The sequence below is a fragment of the Portunus trituberculatus genome, chromosome 31 (assembly GCF_017591435.1).
Source record: "Portunus trituberculatus isolate SZX2019 chromosome 31, ASM1759143v1, whole genome shotgun sequence".
NCBI lineage: Eukaryota > Metazoa > Arthropoda > Malacostraca > Decapoda > Portunidae > Portunus > Portunus trituberculatus.
This window is the reverse complement of record NC_059285.1, coordinates 16,551,278-16,556,277: the sequence shown is the minus strand read 5'-3', so window position 1 is coordinate 16,556,277 and position 5,000 is coordinate 16,551,278. Positions and strand designations below refer to the sequence as shown.

Below are 5,000 nucleotides of genomic sequence, written 5' to 3'. Positions count from 1 at the left end.
CTCCTCCTCCTCCATAGTATGTGTGTGCTATGATTTACACATTTATATATCAGAGCATGCACAGAACAATGAAGAGGAGGAGGAGGAGGAGGAGGAGGAGGAGGAGGAGGAGGAGGAGGAGGAAGACAACTAGAAAATATCAACATAACAATATAACAGACTATTACCCAATTCCTCGATCCTCCTCCTCCTCCTCCTTCTTCTCCTACTCCTCCTCCTCCTCATCCTCCTCTTCTTTCTTCAGTCCCTATCATTCCATTAAGGTGTTGTATCGTCCTTGCATTTAATCTCTCGCCATAAGTGCTGTCGATCTGCCCACGAGGAGAGGAGAGGAGACGAGGCGCTGGCCTGAGAATGCAAGACTGGCCTTCATGCTTCTTATATAACCCTCTCCAGACGCCCAGCAAACTCGTGAAATAACTCAAATCACACAAACACACACACACACACACACACACACACACACACACACACACACACACACATACAGATTATAGCAGCAGAAAGTGTGCAGAAACTTAAGGAAAAGTTGAATAAATGTAGATGTACGGTAGACAGGTCACTATGAGTCCACCTTGAGCCCTGTAATATACCACTAGGAAAATTACAAATAGGTAAATACACACATTCTCTCTCTCTCTCTCTCTCTCTCTCTCTCTCTCTCTCTCTCTCTCTCTCTCTCAGACACACACACTCTTAACATATGACACTCTATTGCCACACTCCACAGTCACAAGCACCCACAAAACGTCACACTTTCACTTACCACTAGCTAGTCACAAGCACGCAAAACATGACACACTCTATTACCAGTAGCAAATCACAGGCATGCAGAAGACAAGGAAAATTAATATTAGCTCTTACTTCGTTTTCTTTTCTTTTCTTTTTTTTTATCGTTTTTTCGTTTTTTTTTTTTTTTTTTTTTTTCACTGCTCGTATAACACTTTCAAAACACCCTTAATGAAGCGATTTGTGCACTGGTATATGTAGGAAGAGCTTTACGTAGCCTATATGTGTTACTTAATGAAATCATACTAAAGTAACCACACAAACGTATATTTTTCTTGCCGACTTTTGTGCATCTTATATTTTAAACGTTGACGTAGAAATGTGGGTGAAAATGAAACAAACATGACTTACAACGAAATTTACGTAAATCATCCTCAAATACGATCTTCAGTGTTTTATTAATTTTTCGTTATATTTTATCTAATTTCCCAGCTAATTGAAAGTATAAAGGCTTTTCATAGCATACGAAAATCAATGTATAAAATTTCTAAATATCAAAAGTAGGAAAAGAAGATTAAAAACAATAGAATTTCGGATGCGTAGCCAGAATGTTGTTCAGGTATAACTGTTGAACACGAATGAATTGGCTTGACAGTAGGAAAACAGTTCAGAAACATTGCATTGCGTCACTTACCTGGGCAGCGCCGTGTCAAGACCTACACAGGTGTGCCGAGACTGCCCCAACCCAAGATTACAGGCCAAACAATTATCACGCAAACACAGATACCGTCGATTACTGACACTCAGACACCGGTGATTACAGGTACTCGTCCGACAGGTGAGAGTATCACGTCTAAGATTAAAAACAGGTGAGTTAATGAATCTGTGTCTCACCTGCCCGTTATCTGCGTCACGTTGGTCTTGTCATGGCGTGTAGGGGCCACGTGGGTGTTCACGATCAAGGCTCACCCAGCCACCTTCACCACCGTCACCACCACAACACTACCTCTAGCCTTGCCGTGCCGCGTCCTGCAGTGCCTCGCCGCGTCGTCTGCTTGTTGATGTTGCCAGATGTTGCAAAGAAAATATCAGAAGGCTCTCGCTCCTCCCTCCCTTCCTTTTCCTTATTCATTCATTCCCCTTTTCTGAACTCCTTATTTATATTCATTCCTTCTCCTGCTCTCTTCTCTTTTTGCTTCTCTTTTCTTTTCCCTCAGAATCTCAATCTTGTCGCCCCTTATCGCTTTTCTCACATTTACTCTTCTTTATCGCTCAAGTCCTCTAGTTTTATTTCTCTCGTTCTTGTATCCCTCTCCTACCACTATATATCTCGTTTCATTCTTTCGTAATCATTTGAGTTATCTTGTTCCCTCTACACACTAATGTTCTCATAGCAACTCATTGTATAAGCGAAAACATGATTGTGTGTAAATTTCAGTAGAAGAGAGTATAAAATCGGGAGATTTTTTTTATTTATTTATTGCTTATTTTGCTTATTCTCAGGCATTCGTGTTAAGGCATAAAGAGTGTAAAATAGCATAATGGGAAAATTGAGTCTATTTCGAGCAATAAAACTGTATTATATGAATTGCTCGATTAATCAGGAGATACATCACAATTTCTGTAGATCTACAGATATCTACGAGGATCTGGCAACACTAGATAGCGCTGAAGAGTATTCTTGATCTTGTTCGTATGTGACACTCTAATCAGTACTTATCCTTTTAGCTCTGGTTATCTTTGTTATTTTTTTATCAATATGCGAGTGTCTTGTATCTCTGAATTCTTTTGCACTTCAAGATTTTTATAATTTTGTTTGTTATTAATCCCGGCTTTTCACCAGTCTCTACCTAGTTTCGTTTCTGCTCTCAAATCAAATCTTCAGGAAAATATATTAGTGTTCACAAGTATTATCCTTTGCATTTTGTGATCGATCAGTTTACCTTAAGATGAGGATTTACAAGATTACTTGAATTATCAATTTTTTCTCACGAGTTCTCTCAAGTGCTGTGGTGCCAAATTTACTGTTTACAACGTAAACAGTAGTTGTAGATACTTCAGGTTATATTATTATTACAAACCATGTGCCCTGAATGTGTAAGTAATGTGCACCAATCTGGGCAGTAGTAACATTTCTGACCTCATGAAGAAGCTTTACCATGTGTAATGTGGCAGAGAATTGCAGACGACACAGATAGTGGATTGGAAGGAGAGCCTGGGAATAGCAAACATCAGTACCATTATATAGTTTATAAGACTGCATATTACCTTAAGCAGAAAGAATGACATGAATAAAGCACGTTTTAGTATACATTCTGATCCTTCTCTCAACACAATACACGACCAAGTATATTCTAAGACGCAGACGCAGTTGTCCCACACATGCATATATATTCAAAAGACTATAGTGACTGTAGTTCTTAAGGATGTTTTCATGGATATACTAACAGATTAATAAGATTTTTACATTCTTAACAGTAAAAACACTCTTGGGAAGTGGACTAATAATCTTTGCGGCCTTTGAATATAATATGAAATTAAGTGATACGAGTTTTTAATGGTGTTTTTAATGTGTTTAAACTGATAATATTGACATGATTTCTGCATTAGTAACGGGAGAAACACACTTGATAACTCCCTAATCATATCTGTAACCTTCGAAAATAGTTGCTGAGAGAGAGAGAGAGAGAGAGAGAGAGTATACGTGTAGGTAGAAGCAAAAGACAAAAGTAAAGAAACTCTAGAAAGAAGAAGAAGAAACAGAATAAAACTAAGAACACAAAAGACCCACAAATAATTATAAAGTAGAGAGAGAGAGAGAGAGAGAGAGAGAGAGAGAGAGAGTAGATCTGGCACCACTGCATCACGTGAGGTAAACAAACACTCAGGTAAGACTTTTCTACTCCTCTATTATTCCCCTTTTCTACTAATGTCACGTGTTTACTATAACCCACACCTGACTTGTGGGTGCTGAGGGTACGTGCACACCCCCAGCAGGTAGGTATAGGGTGTTAGTCAGGTGTAGAGACGAGACACGCCTTCCTTAACACTGCCAGGATGTGTAGAGGGTGTAATGTGATACGCGAAAAGGTCTACTGGTCTTAGTTTCTCTTGGCTGGGGATGCAGGGCGATTTTTGTGGTGTGGTGTGAGGGAGGGACATGCAGTGTGGTGTGAGGTGTGGTGGTTGTGGTACTAGTGGTTCTCTGTCCCCTCATAGTTGCAGTCACGCCACGCCAAGCCAGTTCGTGTGTTGTGCTCCCAGTGTTCAGGTGTGTTGCGTATTTTGTGTGTTTCTACCGTTTGATGATAGTGTAGTAACTCCCAGTGGTATTATCTTAAGGTCAGTTTTTTATGCTATTATTGTTTTTATTATTTCACTGTTGATTTCTTTATGATGTAGATCGTGACTTATGAGGAAAAAATGTGGCAGGAAAAGGAAACTAAAGGCTTAAGTTCCCTCTATTATACCCCATTTACTTTTTTCAGTTGTTTACTTGCAATTGTTGTTATTATTATTTCACTTGATTTCTTTATGATGTAGATTGTGACTTGTGAGGAAAAATATGTCAGGAAAACGAAAATTACAAGGCTAAAGTTCTCTTTATTTTACCCCATTGACATTTTTCCATGAAGTTTTGGTCCCCTATGGTCATTTCCTTCATCATTTTGTCCTGTACCCTTCCCTTCCAGACATTTTCCCCTAACTAATTTTCCTATGATTTATTTTCCCCTCAAGACAAAATCATCCTCTTAGTCTACCATGAACATTCTCCTCATGACTTATTCTTCTTTTACCTGCTAATTAAGTTATTCTCCATTAAACATTTCAGCTTCCTTGACATTGCGCACCCTGTTCTTCTTTTAACCTAATCTCGCCATGTACCCTTCCTTTCCAAACATTCCCCCCTAACTAATTTTCCTATGATTTATTTTCCCTCAACACAAAATCATCCTCTCTCAATCTACTGTGAACATTTCTCTCATGATTTATTCTTAATTTACCTTAAACATATCAGCTTTCTTGACATTGTGCACCTTGTTCTTCTCTTTCATCCTAATCTCATGTATCCCAAACCATCATCGGTGCTGGTTTAGTTTGTGTTTCATTGTATTGGTGGATTGCTGTCACATATGCACAAGAAAATCTATCTGAGGGAAGGTTTGCATGTGGAAATATAACAGTACACCATTTTGATGATAAATTTTTAAGTTATCAAAGGAATTTTTTTCTTGTAAGAGGGGAAAACTGTCCAATGGCAACAAGAATGA

The 5,000-nt window shown here is 38.7% G+C and overlaps 2 protein-coding genes across 5 annotated transcripts in view; one reads left to right on the top strand and one right to left on the bottom strand.

The window, feature by feature from the left end:
- LOC123511413 (thiamine transporter 1-like) overlaps positions 1-1,782 on the bottom strand; it is a 30,678-nt gene extending 28,896 nt beyond the window's left edge. For 2 of the 3 annotated variants that reach the window (XR_006676789.1, XM_045267277.1), the window contains exon 1: positions 1,624-1,782. The gene's annotated coding sequence lies outside the window, so the exon portion shown is untranslated. Of the gene's footprint in view, positions 1-1,423; positions 1,600-1,623 lie in introns of those variants that run through there. The other variant, XM_045267279.1, reaches the window with a different exon arrangement.
- A 1,706-nt stretch (positions 1,783-3,488) lies between these two features.
- Positions 3,489-5,000, top strand: part of LOC123511412 (G-protein coupled receptor 143-like) — a 23,489-nt gene continuing 21,977 nt past the window's right edge. The window contains exon 1 of one of the 2 annotated variants that reach the window (XM_045267276.1): positions 3,489-3,617. The gene's annotated coding sequence lies outside the window, so the exon portion shown is untranslated. Of the gene's footprint in view, positions 3,618-3,880; positions 4,001-5,000 lie in introns of those variants that run through there. The other variant, XM_045267275.1, reaches the window with a different exon arrangement.